Source organism: Agelaius phoeniceus, chromosome 2 (genome assembly GCF_051311805.1).
Source record: "Agelaius phoeniceus isolate bAgePho1 chromosome 2, bAgePho1.hap1, whole genome shotgun sequence".
NCBI lineage: Eukaryota > Metazoa > Chordata > Aves > Passeriformes > Icteridae > Agelaius > Agelaius phoeniceus.
In genome coordinates, this window is record NC_135266.1 from 6,416,551 (window position 1) to 6,433,975 (window position 17,425).

The 17,425-nt window shown below is 41.3% G+C and overlaps 1 long non-coding RNA gene across 1 annotated transcript in view; it reads left to right on the forward strand.

The window, feature by feature from the left end:
- LOC143693443 (uncharacterized) overlaps positions 1–17,425 on the forward strand; it is a 94,056-nt gene that overhangs the window by 43,619 nt on the left and 33,012 nt on the right. Inside the window, exon 3 of the long non-coding RNA XR_013181139.1 lies at positions 1,934–2,041. This is a non-coding gene — a long non-coding RNA (uncharacterized LOC143693443). The remainder of the gene's footprint in view (positions 1–1,933; positions 2,042–17,425) is intronic.

Genomic DNA, 17,425 nt, shown 5'->3' on the forward strand with positions numbered 1-17,425 from the left:
CCAAATGAAATTTCACCACCATAGTGGAAAATGTGCCTTTACTGTTGTAATTACACAAGATTTGACAAGAAAAATATCCCTTTCAGCAAAGGCTGACAGAAAAACAAAATTCCAAGGAAATAAAATATTGTGTAATGCAATTAGAGATTTTTGCAAAAAACTTTTGAGGGAAATACTCTGATTTCTTCAGAAAAAAAGACAGTCATTTTATGATTTTCCATTAGTTTCTTAATCTCTCTCCCCTTTTTAAAGTTTTAAAAAATTTTATTTGATGGAACTGGAAGCATCCAGAATTACCCAGGCCCCTAGAGGACATAAATAGTAGCATGTGATATTTCCTTGGGTGGAGAATAGTTCTTGTGCATCACATTCCTTTTGCAAGTTAGGGGGCACCTCTGCTACAGCAGCTGATGATTGCTGATGTGGCTGATCCACACCAAAGTCCCACTTCCACAGCAGCACCTCTACCCAGGCCCCCACAGCTGGTGTGGAGCTCACCTGGCTGTGAGCTGCAGACAAAGGATGCTCAGACATCCCTGCATTGTTTTTAGACCTGCCTGAAATGGGCTCTGAAATGAGTTTATCTGATGAGTTAAAGCAGAAATGCATACAAGAAACACCTCACATCTTTGAGATCCTTGGTTTCTTTGTACGAAGGTAAGTTACAAAATCCCTGGTAGGACTCTGCAGGTGAAATGGTCTTTTTCCTCCTCTTCCTTCCTGCTGGGGAACTGGTTGCTCAGGGAATTTGTCCTTCTTACCATGCTGGTTACAGGATGAGGATTTCTTGCTGAAGACTGTCTTGAGGATGGGGATGATTTAAAAAGATAACCACACTCTTCCTTTTCAACTCTGGCTTCACAAGAGCACTTCCCTTCCCTGGCCCTTGGGGAGGTGTTATAAAAACAGGAGGAGGTGCATCACTCCCATATGGAACTGTGGAGAACATTGGATTCTGTGGGGTTTTTTCTACACTGTTGCTCTGTGACCTGCACAAGCAGTTAGAAAAATGGAAAGAGTTAAATGTGATGGCTTCTGGGAGTGCCTTCCCAGCTTGGTGCAGGTATTTCCTGCCTGACAGCTCAAAAATGGTAATTCATGGAATTGGATGTACATTTCTTTCTGCTCATTAAAAAATCAGTGATGACAGACATGGTCTCCAGAGTGGCTTTTCTGTGCCTTGCCATGGCTCTGGCCTTCCCCTAATTAAGAGAGCTTGGTGCTGGTGAACATCAGGACACATCTCCAGGGCCCAGCCACACATTGTAGAGGCAGAAGGAAGTGTTTTGAATGGTCTTTTGACCCTCTAGTCCCTAATCCTATTTACATCCTCGTGTGGTGAAACCTTTGACTAAAGAGGTGTTCAAGTTCTGGGAGAAATGTGCTGCTCTAGGTCTTGTGGAATTGACTGGGGACAGCCCCAGAAAGGAGGAGCTTTACAGGAGGGTGATGGAAAGGTGGGATGTTGCCCATGGATGGCTGACCTGCACCCCAAACTTCCCAGGACTGGCCCAGTAACTGCTCTTGGCTTTTGCAAACGTGGCTTGCATGTCCTCCTCCAAGACTAGTGAGCTGCTCTGCTTCTTCAAGATCTTTAAATTTGGGTTTCCCCACAGCCAGACCTTTCTCAAACTGCTTAGCTTTTTTTTCCTAGTACACCCACATAATTACTCCAGCACAAAGAGTGGGCTTGTGAAGCAGCAGCATTTTAAAAAACCACAAACTCTGATCTCAAGGCAATCTTTCCCTCCCACTTCCTCCCCCTTCAAGCAGGGGTGTCAGCCGTGCTGTTTCTTTCAAACTTTCTCTGAGTCATCTCATCAGGCAGCTTGTAAATACTTGAATGCATCCATCAATGTCAAGTCAAAGTAAGTAAGTAGCAGCACATGCTGTGCCATGGACTTTCCCTTGCTCACATTTCTCTCATTTTCAGGGATGCAGAGAATTTAGGGGTGACCTTATCTTCCTGTACCATCAGCATACATACAGAGATGTCATCAAAGATGTTGTCTCATCATGAGAACAAGACACCAGAAATAAGGTGAGCTGCTTAAATTCAGGAAGGCTTCAACTCTTCTGAAACTCCCACTACTGTATTATCCAGAGTGGAATGCCTTCATGTGAGATGCTCCATTCATTTCATCCTAAACCTAAGAAATTTGAGGAGCTGCATTACCAGCATGCCTTTGAGAATTTGAGAATGTGTCATTGCTAACCATTTTGGACCAGCTGGTCACAGCATTATGAACTGTTGCTAGAAAAATATTATGTTTTCATATTACAAGGGTGTAATTTGCTGTGTCATCGTTGCGTACTAAAATCTAAAAGGCAGAATGTGATTCAGAGGGTGCATGGAACACAAACCACCTCCTCAGAAGGCAAAAATCTCTTCTGAAGAGCAGCAATGCTCCCAAGTATGACTGATAAACATGTGAGTCTTGTCGTGAGCTAAATGGCAAAATGTGGAGCCTGCACCAAGGCTTTGCTCAGCACAGCACATAATTCCCTGGTTTGTCTGCTAGCAGGCTGGTTTGTGGCAATGAAATCACGGCAGTGGGAAGAAAGGAAAAGTCTTGCAAAAGTTCTGAGTTATTCCCTCCAGATGGCTTGGGAGGAAGGTCTGGTGTCATCGTGATATTCGCCTAATAACTCTGAAATGATCAGTTGAGGTGGATGAGTGTACTCTCAAACAAGTATATGTGTGGAAATATGCTCCTCCCCAGCCTTTCCACCCAGACAGGTTGGTTATGTGTGAAAATTACATTGTGAGCCAGGAACTCAAGCTCAGTGCTACCTTATGGAGTACACTGGGGGAAAATTGTCTGAGTAAGAAGAATGTTATGCTGCAAAATGGAAGGGAAGAGGTTCTGAGTACTCTTCCTCCTCCCTGCTCCAGCCCCCAGTGAGAGCTGAGCACAAGTCCTGCTGTGAGGGGCATCTCACTCATACCTGCTTTGAAAACATGAGGCATGGAGATCTCTAAATTCAGTGGCCTGTCTGAGTAAGATACTGGTTAAAGTGAGTACAGATGGTAGAACTGATCCACAAGCAATTTTTCCCTACCATGACCAAGGGACATTTCAAGGGTTGCCCTTCCCTCTTTTTTCTCAGGGAGTGCAAGTTGAAAATCAGGATAATTGCACAGCAAAAATGCTTTCCATCTCACTCCTTTATTTACTTTTTTTTCATTATTTCCTTCCACTCCCAGGTGAAGGAATGCAGGCTGTTTGAAGAGCTGATCTGCTCGGGTGGGGCATTAACTTAATTTGAAGCATTGCTGAATATTTAGTCATGTTCTGTAGGAGTATTAGAATCAGAAAATTCTTGGATTCCTAACAAACTCTGCACGTGTACATGATCTCCAGAAAGAGAACAAGTGTATAAAAACAGGGCTCTGTACACAACTCTGAAGTAATTTAAATATAAGATATATATATATATATATGTATATATATATAATTTAAGTTAAAAACATCTTGCAGTACTACATTACTGACAGCTGAAAGTCAGACACCAACTGTGATGGCATAGATCTGTAAAGTGCTTTAGGGAAAAATTACTAACTGGTACAAATCTGATTTTTAAATAAAGATAGCACAAAGAGAAGTTTGAGTTAATTTAAATAGGAGCATGTCATTTACAAAGAGAAATCTCTTTCCAATGGTCAAACTGGTCAACCAACAGGTTTATGAAGGTAGCTGTCTTATTTTTAAATCCATTAACTTGTGCTGTGGCATGTGGCACCTTGCTTTTGTGACTTAAATCTTGAAATCAGGACACTTCTCAAGTCTATTAAGGGCTATAGCAAGATTCTCTTCTCTAAAAGATTTTGTGTTCTCAAAAAAAATTTCCCATTTTGGACAAGGATGTACATGAGCGCTTAAGTGAACATTTAATCCAGGGCTTACAGACATGTTTTCAGAATGGAATCTCTTTGTCTTCCTTTTTCTCAGAGTAATAGATAACACATTTTTTTTTAGAAAAGCATAAGTACCTGATTAAGTGATGGCTTTATAAACAGGCCCATTCCTGATCCTTCAGACTCAGACTAGAGGTGGAAATCTCACAATGCACACTGGAGTGGTGTGCAACAAGAACTGGACCCAGCATTTTCAAACCAGGTCCACTCATAGTTCACACACACTGGCTTCTGGCTCTTTTGGTATCAGATTTCAGAGGAAGGTAGAAATCGTTTGTAAAGCACAAATACTTTATAGTGAATACTCTTTCACTGTGTGAAAGATGAGCTCAAAGCTGATGGTGGATGACAGATTGGCTGACTTATCCAACTGCCATGGACAGTTTTCCAGCTGTAGCTCTGGAGCCACAGTCAATATGTAGTCATCTAACTACTTCCTGGAGAGGCATAACGAAGTAATTAGCTGCCTAAGCTCTATCAGATATACTTGCCCCTATGCGCCCACAAAACTGCTCCTGTGAAAGTCAAAACACAAATCTGGGAGGAGCTCCAGGCCATAATGCTGTGCTCACAATCAAAGTGAGGCAAAGGCAGCTGCTGTATCAAAAAGCTCCCCCCAGCTTCCATTGTCAGAGGCAAATTGGCTTTCAGGTCTTAATGGTCATTACCCAATCCCTTATCATTCCCAGTGGCTGAGAGCAGCTCCCCCACAAAGCCACACAACATCATTCACTCTCACACACCACGTTGACTTCAGCACCGAGGTGCATCTCATGCCCTGACTTATCTTGGTACGTGCTGCCTATGAATAATTCAGGACATCTCCAGACAAGTTTACCATTTCAGTCCAAGTGAATAAGCAGCAGTAACAAATTCGATGCAAAAGTGTAGCAACAGACTGCGCAGCTAGTGCAAAGCAAGGAGGGTTTCCATGGACACACTTCTGCTCTGTTAGAAGGCTTTGAGAGAGAAATGCAGCATGAGTGGAGCAGGTTGAGGACATAAGAGGGGATGGGCTGTTCTAGAGAGTTGTGTTTGCCTGGCCAGTGGGGCAGGAAGGTGTGATGGGAGCTGGGGGCAGCTGGCAGGATGAAGGCTGTGCAATGTGCCCATCCCTGCAGTCTGGGGCTGCCCGAGTTTTGCCAGCACGCTGTGCTTGTTAGTCACTACTGGGGTGACAATGGGCTGCACTCCTGGCGCTGCAGCTGTGCCAGATGCTCAGAGCTCAGGTGCCAAGTCACACCGTGCAGGACACGGTCACACGCAGATAGACCCGTGCACATGGTCACAATGACACTTTGTTACAATGTTGAATTGGTTTTGGGTGCATAGCTTCCTGATTTTTAACTTTTTTAGCCAGAAATTGTACCAAGCAGCTCAGAGGCTTATGTTAGAAACAGGCAGAATTCTTGTGACAATGTGTTTGGCAAGGGTAACACTCAGCAGATTTCAAGGACATTTTGACAGGAAACTTTAAGATACATTAATGCTATAACGAGAAAGAATATCCTCCTATTAACATGTAGCTAGATTTTCTCCTTGATTGTTTGGTTAATGATCCCAGCCTTGTTAGCTGCTACCAGGGAAGATCCAGCAGCTAGAGGTCTGAGATGAAGGAGATGAAGAATCATGGATTTCTAAATTAGAAATGTTCAAAGGTAGAAATAGGTAATAAGGAAATGAAAGGAAAAATCTTTGTGATCATCATCCAAACTCTAGGGGGAAATGAAGAAATCTACTATGGATAGGAGGTACTCTCCATTCAGCCCTTCAGGTCAAAGTGTATTCTGAAGTTTCTTTCTTTGAAGAGAGAAAGTAAAATGAGCATTGATTTAGGAATACAGGGAGAATGTGGAATACAAATGGGAATACTTGAAAATGTTGTGGTATTTGGGCCCCTGTTAGCCTTAATCAGAGGGGAGGAGAATGCAGTTCTTTGGGGAGAATGACTTTACCCTGCCAAAACTTGTCACACCTAAATTACTTAACTATTCCTGTTGTGCTTGTCCCTTGCACTATTTGAGTAGATGAAAGCTGGCCCAGCTTTATAGGTGGATTTGGGAATTTGTTGGGGTTCAGGGTTTGGACTTGCAAAATTGTTTATTTTTGTGTTTTTCACCACAGCTTGTCTCTTCATTCCAATGTTTCCTTCAAGTTCTCTGAGCAGGGATTGTCTCTTGCTATAGTAACATATCCTGCTCTGGTATGAGGAGTCCTGCTCTGGGGCAGGGGTGCTTCTCCTGCACAAAGCATATCTAACTTTTGATTTTACAACTAGCTTCTAAGTGTCTTGGTTATCTTTTATCTGCTATTTAGGTAAAGAATCTACAGCAAAGAATCCTATAAGTCTTTCCAGCTATCTACCAAACTAATTAAAAAAAGTCCCATTAATTTCTTTTGGGCAATTACTACATAGTGAATAATGCAGTAAGTCACTCCAAGCTCCTGTGTAACGTTTCCTTGCTTTATGGATTGTTTCCTAGCATGCCTGCAGCAGAGCTGTTTATGTTGTTTTCACTTTGTAATTTTGTGCATGAAGAACTACAATAAACATAATTAAAACCAAATTTCCCTATCTCTCCTCTTATATTTCTTCTCATGACTCTTCCCTTCTCTTAATCTTCTTTATTCTCCTCCTTCTTTCCACTAAAATGTATTCTTTTTTCTTTACTCTTTCTGCTTTTCTATCTGTTTCCTCTCCATTCCCAGTTCTTTTCTGACCTTTTTTTTATTCCATGTGTTTTCAGAACCCTCAGAGGGCCTACACTTAGCGTAAGCTGGGGTTTCCAGAGATGACAAGTTTGTGGGTAGATGCCAATAAGATTTGAAGCTGAAACACAATCATAAAAAAGATCTACAAACTCTTGCAAAACTGGCTTGTATAGACTCATACCTGTGAATGACTTATGAGCAGACTGTCTACATTGCTTGTATTTTCCATTTAAGGTGATCAAATGTCATCTTTCCACCATTCATCCAGCTGCCTGATTTTGTATCTATCAGTCATTTTCTTTATTTTCTTTTTAAGGAGAGAGCTGCTACAGTATTGGAAGCACAGCTGGATTTTATTCTCTAAAATACCCCCTTCTGCATCTGGGTTTGTGAATGCAGACCCTATTTTAGGGGTCAAGATTTTAGGGCTCTCCAGGCTTTGTTTCTGCATGACCATGGGTTAACCAGCTCATCCTTGATCTTCTGCTTTCCATCTGCAAGATGGAGATATTGACTCCTATGTAAATTACTTGGAGTTCTACAGATGACAAAGGCTTTTACTGTAAAAAATGCTTTTGTTTAATTTACACCAAGAAAGCACTAAACAGTTCTTGATGAGTGTTCAGCCCTTGCACGTAGAACAGGTGAATGCTGACCACTGGGATGAGGGGTTGAAGTTTTCCACAAAATTTAGCAGTTCATCCAAAAAATGTGTAGAAGCTGATGAGCATTATCCAGTGGGATTTTTTTTAATTACTTCTTCCTCTGCATCTCAGGAAAAGCCATCACACCTTATTATGCAGATTCTGCTCACTAAATGGGAATAATTGGCTTCTGGAATGACACTGCTTTAGGTAAGCACTGTCCATGACATAATGACAAAAAGTGTATCCCATCTGAAAAAGAAAGAGATGCCAGCCTGACTGTGCTGAACACCAATATCAGTTAACATTTTGCTATCTTTTCTAAGGGTCCCTGTAGAACTTGCTCTGAAATTTTGTTTGGCCATTGATAAGGACTGTAGGATTTGGCTTTTAATGAAGATGATACAAATTTCACCTTGGCATCTTTCAGAAATGTCATACTTGAGTTAAAGGAAAATGCTTCTGCTCAGCACAGAATCCTGTTCTGACAGACATAATGAAACACAGATTAATGCTTTCATGCTAAAATGTTCTCTCATGCACCTTTGCTAAGTTTACATCAAGAAAACCTGTCCCAAGGTGTGGAATGGGATCATATATTTTTCTTACAACTACATAGCTTCCAAGCTGCTTTGAATGTTATTTACCAAGGAAAGACAAGAAGGTGAAAAGGTTTTCCCACCCCTTCACCCCCTCCTCTATGCTTGCTGCTGTTACAAAATACCCAAATGAAGAAATGAGGCAAAGATGAAGATGAATTAACATTAAGCACATTTGGACACACCTATGAGAAGGGCTTGGGAAGTTCCAAGAAAGAAGAAAGCTGGGAGAATGAAATCCTTTGTTTGTCCACAGCTGAAATGGGACCACTTGGAGGAATTACCACCAAAAGTCACCATGTTTTGTCAATCCAGAACACCTGCACTTGTAAATTACACAGTGCAGATGCCTCAGTAGAAAGACAAATGCCATCATTTCTGTAATGTGGTAGTGTTAGAAGACTCTTGGTGCTCCAAATACAAGAGCGACCTTCACCTAACAAACTTTTCTAACCAATTAATTCAAAGGTTCCTTGCTCACTAGAAGGGAAGTGATAGGGCTTGATGCAGATTTTGTGGGGATGGGGAGACAGACTTCCCTTTGACTTTGCTGCCTCAGGCCCCTGGAGACCACTTGTATGTGCATTTTAATGTGGATGTTCCTCGCACGTCTCCAATCCAACCCAGGGGTCTTGGCAGGGACACAGCCTAAAGGGGTGACCCAGGGTTTATCTCACACTGCACCAAGGGCAAGGCAGCTCTCTGTTTCCATTTTAATTGTGTCAGTGTTAGCCAGGGCTCACGTCTGCTTCCTCTCTCACCCCACAAAGGGAAAATGTGTGCCAAAATGCTTCCTGTTTTTCACTGCCAGCTGGGTCGCGTGCTCAGGGTGAAGCTCATTAAGGCAGTGTGTGGCACTAAACCCTGCAGCCTCCAGGAGTGGAAACAATCATGTTTCAGCATCCTAGTCCTGAGTGGACTCAAGTGGAAATCAGGCTGCAGAGCACAATCAGTCCAGAGACAAAACCTGAAAGAGGGAAGGCAGCCACATTTAGCGGTCTGAACAAACCAGGGGAAGAGGGCATTTGTTCCATACAGACGGTGTAATTGTCCTTTGCTTCAGACAACATAGGAAGGAGAGCCCAAGAGGAGCACCTGATGGTGCAAAATTGCTTATAGTCAGAGGGGTTTGCCTTCTTTCCCACAGTATGAAGGGGTTGTCCATTTGGGCAACCCTTTTCTGGCTGATGGAGCTGACATGCATTACAAAAGCATTATGCCATTAATTAAGCTTTAAAAAAATGTCCCTTTTCTTGACAAAAGCACACACATCTGTGTCCTTGACACACTTTTCTGTACTTTATACTTCTCAGCTGTGATATCTCTCTGTCCCTATGTTGCACCTACATTTTCCTAAGCCTTTCAGCCCCAGGCCATATTGTTTGAATAATGCTGGTCATTTTGTCCTATAAGGGCTTCTTTTTCTCCCAGAGCAGGTTACAGGGCTGTTATGTCTAACTCCAATCTCACACATGGCATAAAAGACAAAGAAAAGCTGTCTAGTGTTTCGCTCTCTCTTCGTTCTTGGTGGCTAAAACGAGATTTCATAATAATGTTTATGTTTAGAATTTCTGCAGTAATAAGCAGATCAGTATCAGTGTGTATGCAGTAAGTTTAAAGAGCTGTTAATAGACAGTTGGATGGCTTAGGAATTTAAAACCTTCATTACTATGTCATCAGTTCAAAGCCAACTCAGTTTACCAGGGATCCCTGATAGCATCAGTCTCTCCTTCCCAGATGAAGCAGGTATGCTTGTCCAAACTTGGAATTGCATTGCAATTCCACAGAAAAATCAGGAATTGTAAACTTTTCATTCCACAATTTCCTACAGAAAAACATTCTGAAAAGGGTATTTTTAAAAATTTCAATGCTCATTTTAAAATTTCATTTGGCCTGAAAAACACTTATAAACAGCCAAGACTAAACATATGGCAAAAAGTAGAATGATGCAACAATAAGAGATAATACACAAATTTCTTTTTTTTAAAGAATGAATTCTGAAAATTTATTTTATAGTTATGATCAAGAAAGGATATATCCTATAATAATGTGTCATTTTAATGTTATTTTCTCAAGGGAAAATAGTTATAAAAGATTCTATTTTGATTTTTTTAATAGGAAAATACATCTTTAGTAGTTTTTGGAGATAATTTAGGTTAATGTGCTTTGAATGTCCTTATCATATTGTATGTATACAAATTCCTCATGAGGAAGGGAAGGGAAAGAGCTGCTTAGAGTATTCCACTTAGGATGTCCTAATAATTTGCTAATTATCTTGGAGTCATTTTCCACAGCCACCAGTTGTGATCTTGCAAAATGGATTGGGACAACAAGGAAGTGAGGGAAGGAAGGAGGAGAAGGAGAAGGAGAAGGAGAAGGAGAAGGAGAAGGAGAAGGAGAAGGAGAAAGAAGGAGAAAACACAGTGTTTCTTTAACAGCGTATATCCTACATGGTAACACACTGCTTCCCCCTTCCAAATGCTCCATGAGGAGACAGTGGGTTTGTAAAAATACAGTTGTACGTTTTAGGTATTTTCCTGATGAGACACACCAAGTAAGATCAGAGGGCTAAAATGTAACTCATTGTTTGTTTGTCTGTCCATTTCCACCATCATGAGAAATCCCAAAGTTATCAACCAGTGATTGGTTTCTGCCTTCCAAAGCCAAGGAAGGAGTTCAGAGAGGATGACTTTTTCCTTGTCTGTGAAAAGTTGCTTTGTATTTATCTGTGTTGCTGTCCCAAGGGAGGATTTTCTTGATTAATTCGATTCTGGTGATGAAAATAGATAATGGTGTGGTGAGTCCAGTTTTCAGCTGTGGAAATGCTCAGGACATTGGCTGTATTTAACCCTATATTTAAAAAGGAGAAAAATTCATCATCCCTTTGCCTTTGCTATTGTCACAGGAATGAGGGGCCAATTAACATAAATAATAAAGAAGGAGGAAATTTTCTTAAACCACAAAATTTGAATGTAGAAAATTTCCACTTTAATTCCTGAAGAATGCCTTTATCACTTTTTTAACAGAAGTTTTCTTGGCCTATGACTCTTTCCTCTAGTACCATGGTTTTCAGCATTTTGTCTATGAACACTTCATGGTCCACAAAGTATTCCTCAGGTTCAGGAAAAGGTGAATAAGTAAAGAAGGTTTAAATATGCTCTTGAGTGATGTATACACATGAATAGTTGAGAAAAATGGAAAAGGTTTGGACATCCATAAAGCAAAAAATTTCACTTGCAGTCAGTGAGGAGTAGAGAAATTTTGGACATGGGTATCTGGAAATTTTGTGTTTAGTCTAAAAGACTTTTCCATAAGCTACTTTACAAGTTAAAATTATATTGGATGGTTTAATGATATTTTTAAAACATGCAATGAAACTGATAAACTGATTCTCACTTGAGGGTATCTAGGAATGACAAACTCAGGATACATACAACATGTAGGTACTGCTTCCCTAAGAGGTTTTTGAATAGGCATGGAGAGACAGACTTTTTCCTTTAGAAAAATTCATGGTTAAAGAAAAACAGTGAAACAAATTGCTTGCTAATATTCTTTCAGAAGAAAGATGCCATGTGAAATTGCTCCATTCCAACCATCAGGTTGTAACTCCCTATTTTTTCTTCTCTATTTTTCTGAGCTGCAATAATGACATGCTCCTCCTGGTATGGTATCTGACATCAGGCTGATCCTCATACTCTGAATGCCAGGGAAATCTGTCAGGTGTTGGTTATTCCCTGACATTCTTCTGTTCTCTGAGGCTGGAATCAGCTCTTCTCCTTTCCCTGGTAACACAAGTTACAGCAACAGGCACCAGCTGACCTGCAGGTTTCTGTAGGTAAACTGCTCTTTATTTGAGATCTGAAATAAAAGAGATCTCAAAAAACATCTTTTGACAATTATTATTATTACTATTACTACTGTTTTTTTAGAAACAGAAGAACTCCCCACACCTTTTTCTGCAAGGCTGTAGTTTCAGTGTGTTTGGTAAAGTACTCACATTTTACATCATCTGAGAGTCTGAATCCAAGCATCCTTCTACTGCTGGTTATGTAGAATGCTGCCTTTCCAGGTTGGTGTAGCTGTATATTAGTGTGTAGCTTTAATGCAAAATCCCAGCTTTAACATAAAATTAACTCTTGGGGTCAGACTTTCAGATTTTCAGACTGATACCTACACAAGTATCTCCATGGCCAGAGATGTTTGGAGCAGTGGGAGCTACATGCATTGAACTTCTTTGGGAACCAAATTCCTTGTGCCTGTCTCTCCTACAAAAGCTTTACATGTGCAGTGAGGCATGAGCAGTTTTGTGGGTGTCAGTGGAACAGCCTCCATGCATGCAATGAGATACATGAATATGTGCAGCATTGAGCCACTTGTTTTATGATTTGCCTGTCTTGATCTTAACTTGAAGCCAGTGAGGCTTGAAAAAATTGTCTTAGTTCTTGTAAGAGATGAGGTGAAAAGTGAAGCTACTGTTTATACTGCAGAAATTTCTGAGTAATCTCAAGGTAAAATAGCTAAAGAACATTTATTTTGAAGCAGTCAAATATTGTAGCCTAACTATGACTCATAGCTGCCAAGTTCAGCGTCTTAGAACTTAAAAATGACTGCAGCTTGGTGAGAAAAAACAGGTGAAACTGGAGATGGTGGCACCTTGAAGCATCCTCCTGTGACAAGGAGGTGATGTTTTCTGGACTGCAGCATCATTTCACTTGCTTGTTATTTGCAGATGCCCATAGCTGAGACAATCTGAGTCAGTGAGACACAGAGTGCCACGGTAAAATTTGTATTTTCAAAAGAACTGAGTGGTGATTGCAACTCACCATGATTGTGTGAGCATTGCTGAACTTCTCACAATTTCATGAATGCAAAACAGAAGAAGGTTCAATAGTTTTTGTGTTCCTTCCTTTCTCAGCCTGATTTTCAGCTATACACAGCCAGGACATTCAGCAACCTCTGTATCTTTAAAAAAATTTTTAAAAAAACCACCACCCATATATATATATATATATACAGATATATTTATATTCTGATTTTTTTTGGCAGCTGTAGTACCAGGTGCTTGAGAATTTCAGCTATCAGTGTCAGGTGTTTCCTACATGCAAGACTTGTGCAAAGAGAACTTTCATGAGCTTTTGGTATGAACAAAATGTTCCTTAAGGCTCCTTAAGTGTTCCTTCCTGCTATAGAGAACATGGGGGAAAAATACTCTCTATGTTAAAATTACTTGTCCTCAAAAAGTGAAAGCTTGGCTTTGGTGACCAAAGGAATGATTTGTTCAAAGGCAACCCAGTGAAAGATGGAATTAAACTCTGGGTTCTTTGTAGCCAGATCTTTTTGGCCTCAAGGACGTCCTTAAGACTTAAGTAGTAATTACAGAAAAGAGCTTGCAGTGATTGTTTCAATATCTCTGCAACAGAGCATGTTGTATATCACAACATGCTTTATGAAATGCTCCCTGGGTAGTGTTTGGAAGTTAACTTTGCCATATGAAGGTAAAAGTTCCCCTCCTGTTTGAAGGGTTTCATGAAAAAAAGAAAAAAAAGTGGATCGCCCACCGACAATTTCAAAGACCAATTTTAACAATATCACACTTTTGTTTGTTTATAGTAAAGCTCTTGTCTAAACTTGAAGATTCGGGGTTGTTTTCCCCTGGAGTAGTTTTGTTGGCACTGTTCATAATCTTTTAAATTCCAAGCTAGATTTTGGAGGACAGTCAATGCATTACTTCATGTGAAAGCTATTATTCCCTATGAATAATTAGCACTCCATTCTGCAGGAAGGTGAACATGAGCCTTAGTGCTGAGCTGCTGCTCTGAATGCTGACTGTGGTTTGCACAATTTGCAGTCCAAAGTGGAATAAATTGTGGGCTTGGGCTGCCTAAGCATCACTCCTAGGTGTATGGGCTGCTCACTGAATGAGTTCTCTTTGGGAGAAAGCTCATGGAAAGCTTTTTGTGCACGTGGATGTCTGTCCTCCCCAGCCCCAGGTCCATCTGCAGGAAGAACAGCTTGCAAAAGTGAAAATGGCTGCTGTGGAATTCCTTGCCATGTGGAGGATTGCAGCTTGGAAAGTGACCAAACTGGACACACTTGTTCAGCATCCTCCTGTCCACAGAGGTGTCACTGAAATTTTTATCCATTCCCAAAGAAGTCAAATCCTAAAGCAGCAAAAGGATGTTGAAGAAGAGCAGGAAAAGGCAGATTTTGTTTATGTGTCATTCTTGTCAGGCTGTCAATCCACATATCTCTGTGCTGGTCACACTTATAGAAGCTTCTTGTAATCCTGACTAAGAAATTTCATCCGTTTTCTGAATTAATCTGTCATAATGATGTAGGAATATCAGTGTTGTAAGGCTGCTGTTATCTATGTAATACAACCAACAGATCTTTATAGATTATTAATTCTAGTGTAAATAATTTACCACAACACCCACGTAACAGGTATGTGAGATACTGATAGTGTTGGACTCTCCCAGAGCACAACAGTTGCACAAAGGATCCAGTACACAAACCTAAGATATTAAAAAAGATAGTGCATTATTGCTTATGGAGTTGCTAGAAGTCATAGGAACCTGGAGAAAAATTGATCCTTATTTGGCACTGCATCTCTGTCATCAAGATGATTTCTAATGGCAGGCTATGAAAACAGTTTTAGTTCCAAGACTTTTCAGAGTGCTCCCAGGAGTTTGGAATATCTCAGAAATTACTTTTCCACATGAATTGTGAAATTTCTATAGGAGTCTGAGGTTCAGGCCATAGATGTTTGCACATGACCTCAAAAGTCAGTGAGTATTCCTGTGAGAGGACAAGGAAAGTGAACAATTGTGTTGACCTGAGCTATTTTTACCCAATATCAAAAAGTTTCACACAGCTTTATAATTATTCTTTCTAATTTCCTTTTTCTTTGTATTGAATATTCTGGTCAAAGTGTGGATCCTCAACAGGTACTAAGTGTTCTGGAGAAGAGTAGAGTAGGAATTTGCACCAAGTGAGTGAACACTGTGGCCATGTCACCTTTTTTCCTGAACAGGCATGTTTTGAGAAGGAGAGCAAAAAAGAGACACTTCATTGAAGAATTTCTAAATTAAATACTCCTCCCTTTATGCCACTTCAATTGAATGCTAGGAATATAGTTTTAATGCCAGAAAAGACTATTTATGATCACCTTGCCTGACGAAAGCCATACATTTTTTATCAAACTGGTTCCTCTTTTGAGCCTCTAACCCTTGGTAGGGTACACAGGTTCAATTTCAAGGCTTCACCTGAGAGGGATTCCAGTGTACCCTTGAGCAAGTGATTTGGTTGGAGGTCTTGGCTCATAGGAATGCATGCCTTTGCTCCTGAATGCAGTTAGCATAGTTACCAGATGTTGGATCTTGCTCTACCTTAATCCATTAGTTTAAAAAGCCCTTTGCTATCAGAGGTATTTACAGACCATGTTCAGATCCTTTTTTACTTTTCTGGGTATAAACTAAACAGACTGAAGTCCAGGAGTCATAAAACTCCTCCTTAGAAAAAGGTTTAACTTTAGATTGTTACTCCCTCTGAAAAGTGACTGTAAAAACAGTGCTGTGGAGTTTCATGTGGATGGTTTTAATGGTTTCTATATAAAGAGCTTTGGTTTACCAGTTAAAATGCTGTGTGACTGCCTGCCAGACCTTTCAGTTTTATCATAGTCTCTGAGGGAAGTTGAGATTTTGCATCCTGTCTGTCATCACAGGCAGTAAACACAGATTAAATCAGACCAGGGATTGAAGATTGCAGTAGAAATCCATTGCCTGCATCCCTCTCACCCTGGAGGAAAGGGATCACATCTCTGGTGACATCAAGCCACCTCATGCCATGTGATGTGACTTGGAATTTGTTCAGTCCCCCCATCCCCTGGCTCCCCTCCTGGCCCCCACCACCAGGAGCCACCTCCAGTCCAGCGTTGTACAAGTGGGGAATGAGGGGCTGGAGGGCAGTGCCACAGAAAGGGCTCCTGCTCAGTGGAGAGCTCAGTGTGAGCCAGCAGTGCCCTGGCAGCCAGCAGGGACATCCCTGTCCTGGGGGACATCAGGCCAGCTGGGCAAGGGAGGGCATTGTCCTGCTCTGCTCTGGGCTGGGGCAGCCTCACCTCAACTGATGGGGACAATTTTGGGCACCGCAGTGGAAAAAACAGACGTGAAGCTATTGGAGAGTGGCCAAAGGAGGGTAGCAAAGATGGTCAAGGCCTTGAAGGGAAGCTGTGTGAGGAACAGCTGAGGTCCCTTGGTCTGCTCAGCCTGGAGAAGAAGGGACTGAGGTGAGACCTCACTGCAGTTACAGCTCCTGAGGGGCCGAGGAGGGGCAGGCACTGATCTCTGCTCTGTGCTGACACTGACAGGACTTGGGGAAATGGCCTGAAGTTGTGTCAGGGCAGGTTTAGGTTGGGTGTTAGGAAAAGGTTCTTCCCCCAGAGGGTTGGTTTGGCACTAAACAGGCTCTCCAGGGCAGTGGTCACAGCAGCAGCCTGGCAGAGCTCAAGAAGGGTTTGAACAATTCTCTCGGTCAGTGGTGTGACCCTTGGGGATGGCGCTGGGCCAGGAATGGGATTGATGATCCTTGTGGGTCCCTTCCAGCTCATCATATTCTGTGATTCTGTGATTTTCTGTGATATCATATTCTGTGATATTCTGTGATCTGCTCTGGTCCTGCCACTCCTTCATCTTCCCCATGTGGTGGTGGCACTGTCAGTGCCTTTCACTGAGTCAGCAGCCAATGTCATCACGTGAGGCTGCACAAGTGGCCCTGTTAATGAGCCACAAGATGAAGCAGAAGTCTGCTCTTGCTCCTTCAGCCACACCAGCCCTCTCCTGCAAACACTCAGTGAAGCAGTATGCTGCTCTCCAAAAAAATAACTTGAATGTCCCCTAGTGCAAAAAGCATCAATTTTGTTCTGTGAGAGGATTTCACTTCTACAAAGTCATTTCCTCACAGCAATGCTGCCCTTTGAGGCAAAGAAATGTTTTTTTGCTCCCTCTTGTTCTAGTTGGTGGGTGTAGATAGAAAGAAAATTCCATACTTTAGAGATAAGGATTACAAAACTAGTGGATTAAATTGGTGACTATAAGGAGGAAAACCTAAATACAGAATGAGTGAAAGAAAAAGACAAGAAGAAATGAAGGAAAGCAATGAATATCTGAGGAAATAGTACACAGTGTTTCTTTTTCTCTCTACTATTTTTTCTTCCCACCACTCCTTCCAATTTAAATCTTTCCTTTGGTTGTAGGCATCAATCCAGCAACTATATGAAGCAAGTAATTAGTGCAAGTATGGAAATAGTATTATTAACTTAGGTGACCACAGTCAAGATCAGATTTCTGTTCCTTTTTTTTCCTATAATATACATGTAGAATTCTATTTCCCATGACAGAATATTTCCTTTGCAATTTGTTAATTGCCTCTTTCATTATGAAGAGAATTTGTACTCAGAGAGCTACAAAAGGCCATAGGGCTCCAACAGCACTTAGAAACAGTCAGATCTGAAATGGGAAATAAAGGGATGAATTAAATGATCCCCAAATGCT